The 16,429-nt window shown below is 36.2% G+C and overlaps 1 long non-coding RNA gene across 1 annotated transcript; it reads left to right on the top strand.

Moving 5' to 3' along the window:
* The first annotated feature begins 341 nt into the window (after window positions 1–341).
* Window positions 342–15,867, top strand: LOC141577733 (uncharacterized). Its single transcript, XR_012507097.1, has 4 exons — window positions 342–1,231; window positions 2,779–7,923; window positions 10,539–10,673; window positions 12,500–15,867. It is a non-coding gene; the product is annotated as an uncharacterized LOC141577733 (long non-coding RNA).
* The last annotated feature ends 562 nt before the right edge of the window (window positions 15,868–16,429 follow it).

The raw sequence follows: 16,429 nt of genomic DNA, 5'->3' as shown, positions 1-16,429 counted from the left end.
TAAAAAATTATTATTATGAAAAAGGTACAGAATTTTCTACACAGATTTTTTTTTATTCATTAAAATATATAGACACTGGTCTGGTCTTCTCATTGAGGCAAATTATTATGATAAAAACACAAATACATTAAAAAACTTAAATAAAACAAAACAAAAGTCAAGTAATGATTAACTCATAAAATTAGGATTCTCCCCAAAATAAGGGAGTATTTTTTCCTTAATACTTGCTGTAAGTTTAATTTTTTATAGCTGAGACAATATACAGCAAAAATAAGGAGTTCAAAATAAAATTATACAAATTATTGATTTATCATGTTGCATGCAGTCATTGCATTAAAAAAAAAAAACCCTTAAAATTTTAGCTAAGGGAAAAATCACTCATAGTCTAGCTAAGTTGTTAGGATCTCATAACTTGAAAAAAATTTATCCCTGGGAAGTGAGACAGAAAAAAATCTCTATGAATATAAAAGGTACAATAAACTATACAATAAACTAAGTATACTTACAATAAACTAAGGCAATTTTCCTGATTCCAAACTTTAAATTAGAATGTGTTCAAACATAAATTCTGATTATAGTCAAGAAAAGGCTTTTTTTTTTCTGTGCATAAATTATCTCAGATCAGATTTATTCAGCTGAATTTACTTGAAATTAAGTGTGGTGACCTCTGTTTTTTTTTTTGAAGATGGAGTAAGCTCGTCCTCCTGCTTATGATACTCAAAATCATGGTAAAGAGAAATGAAACAAACTGCAGAAGCCTCGAGAAGGGAGAAATAAGAAAGTAGACTGTCAAGAAACTTTGGGTGTTCAAGGAGAAACTTGGTGGTGAGCACCCTGTTTTTTGTTTTTGTTTTTCTTTTGTCTTCTATGTGTCCTGCTCTGGGCACAGTGCAGCCCTGAAACACCAACAGACACAGACAGAAACAAAATGGAAACAAGCAGGATAAGCCTGCTGTCTCTGGGCAGGGGACCAGGAGAGAAGGAGGCCCTGCAGGACAGACATTTTGATGACACAGGCTTTGGTCCAGCTGAACACCACAGAAAACACTGCATCCTTCCACCACCCTGCTGCACGTGGCTGCAGACCCTGGGAACGGATGAACACAGCTCTGTCTTCTGTCTGGAAGGAATCTCAAGGTTGTGTGGCTCCATGCATCCTTAGACACGATAGACTGGCTTTATCTAATGGTTGTTGGAAATCTGCAGGAGCTGTGGGCACGAACAGAGCCTAGTAAGTGTCTTGCCCAGACAATGAGGCAGCTTCGTTTGAAGTCCTGAGGTCCCTCGCTAATCTGCCTTTCTACCTTTCAGAGTAATTTAATGATTATCCATTGTATTATGCCCGATGTTTTTGGTTGTACTTGTCATAGAGAAATGAGGCTACATCATCTTACAAAAAATTGGAACTCCCAGAAAGCACTTTTGGTCTATTTTTTTAAACTGTAGCTAGCCAATTATAAAATTTGTCTGACAGTGCCAAAGACCCAGAGTAATCAAAATAATTTTTAAAAGGAAAAAGAAAACTGAAGAACTTACATTGCTTGATTTCAAAGGTACAATGTATTGGCATAGGAATACTGACGAGTGGAAGAGAATTACAAGTAGAAACAGACCACTTACACGTGGCCAGTTTATTTTCCAAAGCTGTGCTAATGTAATTATGAGATATGAGAAAAGATAATCTTTTCAATAAATGGTACTAGAAAAACTGGATAGCCATGTTACCTCTCACCACTGATAAAAATTAACTCAAATAGATCATTGGCCTATATTTAAAAACTAAAATAAAGCTTTTGGAAAAAGTAAAGCTTTGGATGTAAAAATTGGCCAGTGAAGATAAAATCTTTTGGACGGCAGGAAGAAAGGGACTGAGAGAGAAAGGCTAGGGAATTCTCGTATGTTGTCCTATTACTGAGATGGAGCCTAAGGAGTGTCAGGAATAAAACAGCAGCTCCAGAGAGTGGTTCTAACAGAGGAAAAGTCAAGCATTCCTGTCTGGTATCTCTGTGCAGTCCTGTGCCGCATACTCGAGCCCTTAGTGGGTTGGTTATTAGTCTGAGAAGATGAGCTCCTGTTAAGTAAATGAGTGAGCCTGACTGCCCCAACACAATTTTGGTCTTTAGGAAGAGCTCTGAAGTAGCTATTGTGAACCAAGCCTTAATCATTACTTTCTAAGTCTCATTGTTTCTTATCTTGGCGGTGTCCTAGGTACCTGTAATAACTACCCTCTACTCCATCCATGAGTAGCAAAGAGCTCTGACTGTTTCCACAACTATCCCCAGGTGTCCCTAGGTGCATTATGATTCATACTCAGATTGCATCCTATTGCTATGTAAATGCTATAATCAGAAGTTGAAGGAACATAAATTAGCTATAAACTCTGAATGTATTCTGAGCCCCCTATGGTTTAATGAACAGAGACGTTTCCTAATGATTCCAAAGTGCCAATTATCCACACACATGATTTCAGTTGGTAAAAAACAGACTTACTTTTGATGGTGTCTTCACTTCTGTTCTTCCCTAAACCCTTTTTTTAAAGCAGTGAAACGTGTTTAAAAAGAAATCATGGCAATACATGAGACAGATAAAAGCAAATGAACATGATTCCTCAGATTAAATTTTAATTGTTTCTCTGAAGATACATTACTGATTAATGAATCTGAGAAGAACTTCTGAGAAAAGGCAGAGTTCAAAAAACACTGATCTCAACATATGAGTGTGTGTGCGTGTGTGTACTTAACAGGACTTCAATTCTACTTTCTCCTTTTTTTTACAAAGTTCCCACTTCATTTAAATTTGCATACTTGAAACTGGAAGTAGATGAAGAGAAGACCTGATGTGTAACAAGGTAGGTATGTAATCAAAACACCTAAGGTTCAAGTCCTGGTTGAATTCCTTGCAGAATGCTTGGACTGAGATTTGGATTACTAGTAGTAGCAAACTCAGTTTATGCTCATCCTAGACATGTACACTTGCCCAGTTTTCTGGATGGAGACATTTGAGAAATAGCTTGTGTTTCACCTAAGATCTGCAGCCAGGGTACCACTGCTGCTACCCGCGCAGAGCCCACTGGCAAAGAGTAATCACCACCCCTGTGCACTGGCTGGATTGGGTCTTCAGAACCATTGCTTCTCAAGCAGCTCTTTGGAGAGGTCAGTTAACTCAACAAGAAAGTGTGGAAGATTTAACTTGGATAAATGAGAGAGACAGGGGATTGGAAGACGTCAGTGGACTAATTCTTCTTCCTTTTCCCCAAAGATATCTTGGAAAGATGTCTCCTGACACTGAAAACCAAATGCACTGTTAGGAAGATGTAACCTGCTCATTAAGATTGCCCTCATATTTACTTTTCTTGACTCATTCCTTCTTTCCCCTCACCCTTCCATCCTGGAAATTGGATTTTCCATTTAAGTATTATCAAATAAGCTTCCTTCTCAGGATGTGCTCTCTTGGTCATCCAGAGTAAAACATTCCTATATGAAATTCATTTATAAAATCAGAGTAACTATCTAAATCACTAAATACCTGTCAGTATCCACAAAGATTAATTAATGAATTAAAGAATGAATGGATGGATAAATTTATTTATTTATGGAACACCTACCTTGCACTAGGCACCATTATGGGCAATGGGGATTCGGCAGTAAACAAACTGAACTTGTGTTCTGCCTTCACAGAGTTCCCATTCCAGTGACAGAGCCACTGTGTGTTGCCCAAGCCTCTTTGCCCATGTGGAGGAGTTCGTCTCATCCTTGTACTTTCTCTTGCCCTCGTGAATGGGGGAGGGGACAACACCTGTAAGATGACTGAGTTGTATGAAGAAAATTGTCTGTGTCTCTGAATTCCTGCTGTTGACTTAGAACCCTGGGAAGGGACAACAAAATCAGATTCCTAAGTCTTGAGATTTGGGTCTTTGAAAAACAACACTTCCACTGGTTTCAAACTAGGGCTAGGGTTAGATTTTCAATCTTTAGAGAATGTCTGAGAAATATACCACATTCCTTTCTAGCAGAAATCAATAGAGAATTGTCAATCTCATTATTTCCCAGCAAAAATAAGGGGCTGTTATCCCTCCTCTCCAGACATTTCTCTGGCAAGAAAGTGTTATGCTAAATACTGTAGCCTTAGAGATCACATTCATAAGATGCTCAGAACATATTATGAGTACGCTGCAAGGGCAACTGGGGAACACATATGTCCCTTTCGGAATTTACAGGAGCCGTAGTTATGAAGCCAGCCTCTTTGCTGCGGTGTTTTCACAGAAGCCATTCTCCAGGCAAAGCGGTGATTGCAGAGGAAGGGAGCCACTTCAGTTTGTGTTCAGGAAAAAGCAACAAGATTATAATACTTCCCAAATGATCTATAAAATAGAGCATTTTCAGATTTCATTCAACAGGGCCTGCCCGGCCAGCAGCTCTAAAAAGCCAATTACGGTATAAAGCTAATGTTCAGAGCTGTTGAGAATTAGAGATGGAGAACATCTACAAAGGAATTGTTCAAGCTCTTCCTGTGTCTGAATGGGAGACTGTGTTGCTTTTTAGTGGCTATGATTGTCAATTCAATTTTTTTTCTTTTTTATTAGAGTTAAAAGTCTTACTAATCCAAAACAATAGTTCTAGATTTATTTAAACAAAGTAAAAAATCAATCAAGAAAATTTCCTTTTTAATGATGCATATTTTACTTGTGATCACAATACATATTTGCAGAATGGCTAAGGAAATAATTTGCTTGATTTCAAGAGGAAAATATTGTTCCAACGTCATTGTTAATGTAAAATTCACAGTGTGTAGCTTCCATTATTGAGCAATAATGTGCTATATTTCACACCAGGGACACAATAAGTAGATTTTTAAAGGAGTTGAAAAGAGTACTGTAGTAATAATGAAATAATGAATTTCATATTCATGGATGGTATAACTATATTGATAAAGTAAATAATTCTTTCAACATGGTTTAACTTTCATAGAGTAACTTTAGAGGAACAAAATGTTTGTTATTTAGCAAACAAACAAACAAACAAACATGTTTTCTCCTTACCTTGTTTTCCTGTCCTTCATTTTTCTGTCTTTGGTTCTCTGTTCAGGTTCTGAGCTATTTAGGGAGGTTCCCTGCTGAGGTGGTTGGCGGGTGAGGACAGATACCACACTCTCTGCCTAAGATGGGAGTTCCACTCTAGTTCTTCTACTACCACACTTCTTTTATAATTAGGGGGAAAATAAACCTCTTCGTGTGCTCTTCCAAGAACCAAACAAGGTAAAACAGGATATACTCTATTTCTGTCTGAGCCTCTGAGAGAAGTACGGAATAATGGGAATGCAGCCGCACCTATAGCCAAGATTTTTCTCCTAGGAGATGAAAATGTTTGGGAATGGGGTGGGAAGAGGCTGAACGTGGAAGAAAGCACGATCAGTAAAATTGATTTTTTTCAACTTTAAAGATGTAACTAAGATGGCGAATGAATGAACAAAGCTACACCAAAATGTCGCTCTACTTTTTTTGTCTGTGAGCTATTTACAATATAGAAAAATAAGCTGGGGAATAGGACCTAATTGCAGGATAGTGATGAACATGAGATGTAAGAAATGGAAAGAAGAAGAGGGAAAAAGATATGAGATTTCCTACTCAAAATGAGCTTTCAAGTGAAAATTCTAAATCATATAAGTGAAAAAATATTCTAGTAATAACAACAACAACAAGAAATTTATATACAGAATATGTACTTTGTCTGACTGAAATTAAAACATGAAGAATGTTTGAAAAATTTCTTTTAGATTCTGGAAGAGACAAATTAAAAAATGACATTAATAAAAAAGAATGATAATGTTGCCAACCCTTATGTGGAGACCATTATGCTCCAGATATTGTTCTAAAAGCTTTCATTTAACAACTCAACATTTTTTACAAAAACCTTAAGAGAAAAATTTCTATTTTGCAAATGACGAAACTAAGAGAGGGAAGTTTAAGTGATTTTCCCAGTCTAACATAGTAAGTGGCAGGGCTCAAATTCGAAACCCATGCAATCTGACTTCAGAAACTGGGCTCTTAACTACTGTTGCCAATTTTTTTTTAAAAATAAAAGAAAATAGCGAGAAAAATTTGAATAAGTACTAATAAATGTAAAAATAATCAAAAAGAAAATTTGGCAATAAAAGTTTAGTCATTTAAATGTCAAGTTGAGGAATTTCCCCTCTTTTTATTTCTCTGAAAGTTTTTGTCATAATGAGTTTTTAACTTTGTCAAAGTATTTTTAAAATATTAACTGATATGATCATGTAATTTTTCTTCTTTAGTCTGTCAGTGTGATGAATTCCATTGATTGATTTCTGAATATTGAAAGGCTTGCATCATTTCAATGAACACTACCAGGCCATCATGTATAATTTTTTATATAAATTCCAAATTCAATTTGCTAACATATTTTTAAAATTTTTGCATCTATATTCATGAGGAATATTAGTCTGCAATTTCCTTTGTGGAAATTTTGTAGAATTGGTAGTGAATTTTCACATGTGTGGCATAACTTTCTACCAGAACCATCTGTACCTAAAGATTTCTTTTGGGAGAGAGTTTTTTCAAATTATAAATTAAATTTCCTCAATAGTTATTCAGTTATTCAAATTATTTCATGTTGAGTGTGTTTATTTATGTTTTCAAGAAATTATCCATTTTGTCTAACTTATAAAATATGTGTATATAGTTATTTGTAGAATTCCCTTATCCTTTTGATGTCTGCAGGATCTATAGTGATATTCCCACTTTCATTCCTGAAATTACAGACTTTTGTCTTCTCTCTTTTCTGTGGCAGTCCTGCTAGAGGTTTGCTCCCTCTTTCCTAATTCTTCGGCTAGAGAAAGCAGGATTTTGTTGGGGCATTTTTGTCTGTGCTTGTCGGTGTTTCTAGGTTGCTGTCTTCTTCAGCTAGCTTCAGCCTCAGATGTAAAGGAGAAAAACAAAAACCTTGTGAACTCCCCACCATATCTTCCCCAGCCTTTCTGCCTTTTTCTCTTTACTTTTCAAAGGCTTATGTTAGTTTTACTTCCTGAGAGGAACAGGGAAAATGATGTCTACTTTATCTTCCTGGAAGTGGGAATCTTTGCCTTGTTGTTTAAACAAGAAAACTTGGAGCTTTTTGTTTGTTTGTTTAGATGCAGCAATAAATAACTGAAACACTTACCAACTCATTCTATGAGTTTTTTAAACTTCATAGGCAAGAACAGTATGAAAATGGAAAAGAAGCATTACCCAGGCTTCCTTGGCCTGAGAAGACCAATATGTGACAGAGTCTCTGTGGTCTCCACAATTCACAAGCACGTGAGAACTATCAGACCCTCACTGTTCCATTGCAATGCCCTGAGCTACATCACCTATGTGTCTACTCCAACAGCCAGCTGTACTGTGTCCCATCACGAACAAGAGGCCAACTGAAACTTGGGAGGAGTTCATGTTTCAGGTGCTCAGTGGAGCTCAGTATGCTCAGGAATTGGTGGATAGAGTGGCCAAGAGGATACACTTCCACAGAGGGAACTTGAATCCCTGTCTTGACGTATTTCTGATACTTCTGCCCTTTTGAGACATCTAGACTAGCTGCATCATGACCAGTCTAACAGACATATACATTCTGCTAGTGAGAGTGTTATCCTTTTTTTTTTAAATACTTAATTTGAAAAAATTTTGATTTGATTATAATTTGATTTGAATTCTTACCAACTCAAAGCATGTATTTCACTTCCTTCTCACTCCATGCTGTTCTTCTGGTTCATCAATAGGACAGCCTGAAGTGTGGCTCCTGCACACACATACAATGCTGAGTGGGTCTGGTACAGGAGAGGAGAAGGCAATGAAGACCAAGAGAGAAGACGGGCTACCAAAGATGAAATGCTCGTTTGGCACAAAGTCTCATGATTCTGAGAAGTCCTAGAGAGGTATGAACTGTGGCCTGTTAAGTCATTCTGCAAAGGCAGCAAATGAAGTCCATCTAACAAAGTTATTATATTGGTTGTGCTGGACTAGAAGCCATCTTGAAAAGTTATATAGATCAAAAGTTATATAGGTCATCACAGCCCAATAACATGAAAATGAATCAATTATTAAATCTATCTTCCACTTTCACTTTACCTTCCATAAACTCTTCTTCTCTGATGTCTGGTTACCAGAGAGAATGACATTTTCTGATTATCCAAAATTGTATTTAAACATGGAGAAACTAAGAGCACTTTTAAGGAAGCTGAAAGGGAATTTCACAGAGGTGTTTACTGACCTTTCAGGTAATGAGGCTACATAGGTGAGCAGAAGGATACAGACTATCCTTAGGCTAAATAAAAAGAAATCCCTCTGGGAGCATGGCCTGTTCAGCCCCATTTCTGATAGAAAGGAAGTTATATCTCTGGCAGAGACACGCTTAGTAAGAAAGATGCCCTGGTCTGTACAATTTTTAGAGACTGGGCTCTTTCCTACTACATCATAGTAATCTCATAAAATCTATGATTATGATCACCAATTCAGTACATTGAAGAGATAATATGCAGTAATAAGAATTCATCACCAAATGCATTCTTTGTAAAATTCTGATTCCTAATTAGTATTCTAAGAAAAGTGACTATAATATATTTTACAGGCAAATAAACACATTGAGAGATATCTTATTTTGTTTTATGTGAACTATGTGTGCACAGCTTACCTCAAAGTCAAATCTATTTCCTATATCCTGGAAATAATGTACGAAAATGTGACTCTTTCAATATATGGCTATTTTTCTATATTATTTTAATGTTCTACTCAAACATTAATGTTGCTTTAAAGATAAATCTAGCATACCTGAAAGAATGAAATAAATTTGATGCCATAAAAGTGAAACTAGTTTAAGGACACAATCCTATCAAATATTGTCAATTTGGTTGTTTATTTACTTGCCTGTTTGTTTGTGGTGGGTCACAGACTCTAATGTACCAAAATTTCAAGCTTTTCAAACATATAGCAAAAGCATAGAGACTTTTATTGGAATTTTTCCAAGAAGTAATATCATATCAAATCATGAATAAAATTAATCCAAACATTAGACAGCAAATACTGCAGAAAATATGCAAAGAATAAAATAGGTTGATTTAAAAGCAATATCACATAAATGAAAATTCTAGATCCTTGCCCTTCAAAGGCTTACCCTCAATGAGCTCCTTTCAATGAAACTGAATTTTTCATAGTTTGTTCTTTATTCTTCATTTCTGAAAAGCTCAATTTCTTTATTTTCATGTTTATATGCTAGTTTGTTAGGGACAACCAGTTTGAGCTCAAGAATCGACATCTTGCAGGGCCTTCAAGATGGCAGAATAGAAGGATGTGGAGCTCATCTTCTTTCTCTAAGAATCTACATCTTCATCTCTGATTAAATCTGCACCAGAAAACTGCTAATAAAAACAAGTGCTATTACAGCACCAAATAAGTCTTCCTTGTTATTATGCAGTAAAATGTAGTTCTCCCAACTCTACCACAGTCCTAGATCCACTTTGATGACTCAGATACTCATTAGTGTGCGTGGATAAAGAGTTGATACCTTTTCTATGGCCTTTTCTTCAGCAGTGCAAGAGCACTAACAAACATTTTGATTAAAAGTTTTGTTTTTGTTTGCTAAAGGAGAAGGGAGCAGAATATTTAATATTAAAGATATTTAATTTCCCGTTGATATAAAGAGTTCCATTGGAAAGCAGGGTTAGAGTTAATTTGATATCAGAAATAATCGCAGGACTTTCTTTTTCCCATTATGTTGATATGCTATGCACAAATATAAATATCTTATATATGTAAACATGCAACATATGTTAGTTATGCTTTGCCCTGGGACTCCCTGCCCATTGAGTGAGAAACCCTGTACACATATGCAGACACTTCCAGAGTATCAACACCCTATTTGTTTGGTTCTTTTGACGTAATGCTCCATTTTTTTCCAGCTACCTCTCCTGTCAGTGATTTTACAACTTTGATTATATTTACAATTATGATTATAAACTCACCTTCTTCAGTGTCCTGAATACTTGAAATAGGGGTTGTTGATTTCTCCAAGGAATCCTTGGCTAAATAAAAAATAAAAAATATTTAATAACCAAATTAGTCCATAAACATAGCACATAGTTTTAGTCATTTAGAAAATTTTGGCAGATAAATAAAATTGTAATACTCATCCAGTCTCTTATCTTGGAAACATCTTAACCACCAAACAGAGCTGTATGTGGGAATTATGTCAAAGGCATTTTTAAAAGCACTATTAAAACATCTAGATTGGAACTCCAAATTTCTCAGAGGTGTGTCTGAGTGTACTGAACGTCTGGTACAAGGGAAATGTGCTCAGTAATATAATTGAAAATGTTAAGTTCTCTTAGAGATCTTCACCTTGTTCAAGCATGGCCTTGCATTCTGTTCCTAATTATCTACAACAGCATTTCTCAAAATGTTTCACAAAATTCTGGTTCCACAAATGTAAGATGGTTTTTGGAAAGAAAAAGAAGTTGCATCTGTGATAAATTAAATTTTAAAATTTCTTGACTAGGAAGGCTTATCAAACATTTAAGATACATTTTGACTCTACTCAAAGGAGGAGACTGAGTATATGATGTTCACCAAAAGCAATTGCACCTTTTTTCTTGTGAAGCACGTCGCTGGGCTCGCTCCTCATCACACACAGGTGCGTGCCGATCCATGGTTTCCCATCAGAACAACCTGTTTTGCTGTGTAAAACCGTATAGGTTTATCTTGAACCTTTATTCTGTGACCTGCTTTATATTCCAGATGTAATCCTCAGGACTGAGATCCTAATTCTCCATGTTGGTCTTATGTTTTGCTGGTCTCAGTGGTCCTCGAAAAACATATGAGCCTGGTAAATTCTGTAGCTCTTGTGTGTGAGTTTAATGATCAGAGTGGAAGCATCCTCCTCATCCTCTTCAGTAAAGAAAATCCTGTGTGAGTTTGGTTGGATAAGGTCGGGTATGATAAAATGAGCCAGTGGGAAATGGCTTCCCTCCCTCGGTGTCCACAGGAAATAGATGTCTCTTTTAGATGTCAGCGAGGGAGAAGAAAAGGTTTAAACTCACACTTCTTTTTTTTCTGAATCTGCCCTGCCTGGGAGGCCTGTTTCTTCCAGTCTGAGCTAAACTCACAGACTCAGTGGCTCTATTTCAGTTTCATGTTGCAATTAGATATTTTTGTGTGTGTGTGATGAAAGGTCGGCTGTAAAGGGAAAAGTCTTGCTCGTGAAGCGTAACATTGCTACACAACAGAACTGATTTTCCAACATTCAAGAGAATTCAGACCAGAAATGTATTCCTATGAGAGGGTATTAGGGGGTGGGGGGAGGGAACAGCCAAGGGAAAACATGTGAAGTATTATGAGTACGTAGTGGCAGTTTCAACTGCCAGCAAACACCTTCACTTTGGAGTACTCTAATACCCTTGCATAAATTAGAGCACCCCCAGACCCATTTCCTTGTTCCATGTTTGAAATAATAGCGACATAGAATTATTTAGTGCATCGGCATGGGTTTTGAGTCACCCCTTTACCCTCCACACACACAGCCTCTTCATGACCACACACACACACACATACACCTTATGGGTAAGAAAACTCAGGACCATTGGGTGTCAGAGCAGGTGACCATCTTTATTCCATGGGAATTTAATGAGAACTCCTCTATTGTACAGTCGATCATATAGTTATGCAATTTGTTTCAGAAGGTCAGCTTTTTCTTTAGATAGTCTCTGTTTCAATAGCAGCTAATATGCAAACTTTAAGACGAGACTGTCCTATTTTAGCCTGACCTTAACTACCTCTGATGGACTCTAAGTGTACACTTATTTGTTGCATAAAGTGTAACAAATCATAAAAGTCTAATATGTTCTTTTCAAATACATGCACATTCTATGACATTTATAGCATATGCTATTTTGATATTTTAGTTCAAAAGCTAAGTTGATAAGGAATCAAATGCTGCAGTGCTTATCAGGTCATTTACCCTCGGGCCTAACAGATTTGATGGAAAATGTTGATGTTACTATGAAATCTATTGCATACTTAGGAAATCACTCTTATTGCTCTTTTCCTTTGATACCATGAGGGCTATGCCCCTACCTGCAATGCTAAGGCAGAAGGAAGGCTCCAAGTCTAAATAATTCTATGACTGTCACAACATAGAGCTCTTTCCCGGGTAGTCCTCTGACATCTGGCAGAGTGCCTATCCAGGGTGGTTGTAGGTTTCACTCACCTATTCTAACTAATAAAAGCAAAATTTTGCTTGCCTTTGTTTTCTCTGCAGCCTGGAGTCCTGCCTTCATCAGATACACTGCTTGTATGTGCTGGCATAAAATGACCCAGTCGATACTTAAATTGCCAATAATTACAGGAGGATTTCAAACTTAAAGAGGGAGTTCATATAGTAGAAAAAAATTAAAGAGAAAATGGAAGTGCTCAGCTAAACTGATAAAGGATTTATTTGTTTATGTTTTCCCCTTTGTTTAGTTCAGAAAGCTAGACTAAGGGCATCGTCGTACGAGATGGCTCATTAGTGAAGCGAATCCTTGCGTCAGCTGGAAAGGCAGCCGTATGTGGGAACTCTGACCCGATCGGATGCCATCTGCATTTCAGTCATCAGGACTGTGTGGTGAGGGAGGCACGGGCTAGTCTTTCTCACTAATTGGTAACTGCTATTATTTTTTAAAAGGAAGATCAAATAAAGATATTCATTCTATTATATGAGAATCAAATTAAACTCTAACAAACTTGAATTCAGCAAATGTTTGCCTCTGCTTTTAGTGTTACAAGCAAGAAACTGGTTGTCCAAAGGATCAAAACCAAGTCTTAATAAATGTTTTTTGTTCTTCTGTGAGAAGACTAATAATAATAAACCATTTGAGATAAATGAACTCTTCCCAAGTCCCAGAATATCACCAGAAATTCTCTTTTTTAAAGTGGTTGATCCATGTTAATTTACTCTGACCAGTGTCTGTGAAAACATGTCTGACAGCTATGTACAGATATACTCCACGTGCGTACTTCTTAAATGTTTCAACCAAGGCCAGCTCCTAGACTTACTCTCCTGAGATGCTGAAACTTTGAAATGAATATAGAAAACAGCAGATGATCTGTTTAGGTTCTGGTGTTCTGACCTCAGGGTTCAGAGGGCCTTCTAGGTTAGAAGAGTGTATTCTTAATGATGTCCGAACTTTGCTCTCTAGTAAAGAAAGGCCAACATTATCCCAAAAGACTGGGACAGGAAAGCAGTACAGTAGTATATTGCAAGTTAGATTTTTAGTTTTTAGTGGATCAGTACTTTATGGAAAATCCCTAAGGTATCATTCTTTCATGTTTGAACGAGATTGTATTGTTTTCTCACAACAAATCCTAGTATCCCAGAGAAACTGCAGAGGTCAAGAATCTACCACCTGGAAATAGAGACCATCTTTCACCAAGGGGTCTGTGAGAAGCCGTGCTGATGTGTCCAATGTGCGTCCGTACTGTAATACGTGGCATCAGGGAACAGTAGGCTGTAGAACACGGGTTTGTTCTGATTTCACACATCCTGCCTGATATCAGCCGGCAATGCCATGCCCGAACAAGGACAGTTAATGTACTCCAGGAGGGGTAGATCCAGGTTTTGTGGGTCCAGAAAATGATATACTCTGGGTAAACTCCTTTAAGAAAAAGAATCTAAAATCACAACTACAGAATCAGATACAAGATGAAATTTCGTTTATAATGAAAAAATGAATCACTATAAACTAGATATTATAAGAAACTGACACAATACCACAAATATAAAATCCAGACAAATAACATAAGATTCTTATTAACCACTTAGCACTCTTTTGTATCTTTTTTTCTCATCATCTTTTGATTGCATATTTTTATGCATTCTTAATATGTCAGTGGTTTTATATAATTATTTTCCAATGGAGAAAGAGAATTCTGTCTTTAATGTGGCAGTTCTGACACCTTCATCTCCAACCTTGCTTCTTCCATCGCATACAAGACTGGGTGCTGGAGGACATGCTCATACTGCAAGGTGTCCCGCAGGTGAGCTGCACAGATGATGGAGGCATTGCCCCAGAAGCCTTTCCTGCTTTGAGACTGCCAGCATCAACTTCACTTCTATAGAAAGGAACAAACACAGAAGGATATCTTACCTAATCCAAACCAGATGTAGTCACAAGTCTCCTTTCCCTTTAGCCAAATGTCAGAAATTATATTTCAGTCCATCAACATAAGGTTAAAACCAAATGCATATAAAATAACATTTTAAAAAGTTTTTACAAAAACAAATGAGCACATGAAAACTTCATTAGTTGCATTAATTCCATGCTAAATATTCTTTGGTGTCTCTACAGTTTTGTTTTTGGCTTCTAGGAGTACAATTTTGTTAGAAATGTTTTTGCCAAGACAGAACTGCAATGCCACTTTTTTAAAAAGTATTTTTCCTTCTTAATCCATTTGCACACTTTATAAGTCATTTAAAATATAAAAATATAATTTTGGAAAAATTTTTACATTTTTATTCCTGTCAAAATCAATTACTGAAAATGTTCCTATTATCAACAGAATTTATGCTATAATGAATTGACTAGAGAGTCAGTGTGGACCAGCAGTCCCAGTTCCTTTCATTTAACCTGGGACATTTGAAGCAGTTGGCTTGGGTTAATCTGGATATTTATGAATGTTATGGATTCTATGCTTTTCCTTAGATGAGAAGAAATCCAATTCACCAAAAAAAAATTAAGGTGTTAATTTTCACTTTTCTGCCCTTTTGACAATGTAAAATGATGCCTAATACTTCACTTTTTATGATTTTAACCTCCTGTTGATGATGGAGCAGGATCTTACATTGCAGGGCTGAGAAGGGACCAAGAAGGTAGTAGGAAAAGCAGAAGATGCAAGATAAGACTGTCTCGTAACCTGTGGCTTAAGACCATGCAACAAACATCCACCCCACCACCAATCAAAAGAAATACAATTGTCTCAAACCTGTCCACTGGGATGATTTCCTCTTTGTGTTAAGGAAACTAAGATATTATTTTTAACATTTTGAGCATTTTAAAAAGACTTTGACCTTGCCATCAACCTCATAAAAGCTCATCTTTAATTTGAAGGATGTAAGAAAAAAGAAAATTAATTAAAACTTTAAAGAAGCTTCTTAAGGAATCCATACTAATTTAGATATCTGAAGTTTATAAAATCTTTATGCAGTTTATACAAACTTTGTAGTACATTGGTGTCTGTTGTTTAATCATTCTCCATAAATATTTAGACAATGAAAGATAAATCTTGGAACAAAATTATATTTTATAAGTGAAAGTAAATTTTAAAATTGGTGTATTTTCTTTTATAGCACATCTGTGATTTATTAGTTATTGATTTTATATATTTTCAAGAAAGCAATCATTATGTGATTATTGTGGAAAATGTGGTCTTTTTAAATATTGATTTTCTATGTTTTTGTTGAGGTTTCTATAAATACATTGTTATTTACTAAGGACAAGTGAGACATCTTTAAGCATCCCTGGCAAGGTCATGCTATGGTTTTTCAAAACTATTTTCTGCATTGTAGTTATGGTTTGTAGGCTTAAAGTAAAAATAAAAAAATAAAAAAGAGTAAAATTAAAACAAAGAAGTCATGTCTTTGACTTTATCAAGCAGAAAGTTGTTTCTGTAAGCTCAATGTAAGCTCAATAAATACACAGAACTGTAGAGGGAGAACTGACTCTTTCCAGACCAAAAGAAAAAAGAAAAAATCCATACAGTATCTACTCACAAAATAAGAGGTACATGGATAATAGATAAAGCAAAAGAAAAAATTTAAAAAGTGACTGATTTTCCATACAAACAAAAGAGGAGTTTGCTATTATTTGCCAGCACTATCTTTTCAACCATGTCATCTGAAATAACACGGTCCAAGCTCCATTCTCCCTAATGATTTAAGTATGACTGGGCACACTGTTGAGCTAGCTGCTGTGAATTCAGTAAAGTTCTTCCAAGGAAAAACTTTTTTTCCCCTTTTTTTAAGTATTGAAAGAGTTAGGCAAGAAGCTTGTCTATTAGCTCTTCAGCTGTCAGAGAGCTGAGGTGATTCTGAGAGCAGCATGGGAGCTCGGGGATTTTTCCTGGGATCCTGGGAGATGCAAGTAAAACACACAAAAGAAGTGTATCCCGTGGCAACCCGGTGGCACACTGGCAGATCAGGTAATGTTCTTTGATGTCCTTCTGACTCTGGAGTTTTTTGTGTATGAAAATCTATGATTTTTTCCTTTCAGGGGAAAAAAAGCTTTACCACACCTTTGTTATTAAAGAAGACACTAGACCTAATGCGGCTGAGAATCACTAAGGTATAACATGAAATAATCTAAAATAATAGAAAAGTTATAAGTTCAGTAAGCATTCAATAAAAATTCAGATACA

This window comes from Camelus bactrianus, chromosome 5, assembly GCF_048773025.1.
Source record: "Camelus bactrianus isolate YW-2024 breed Bactrian camel chromosome 5, ASM4877302v1, whole genome shotgun sequence".
Lineage (NCBI taxonomy): Eukaryota > Metazoa > Chordata > Mammalia > Artiodactyla > Camelidae > Camelus > Camelus bactrianus.
This window is presented reverse-complemented; position numbering and strand designations above follow the sequence as displayed.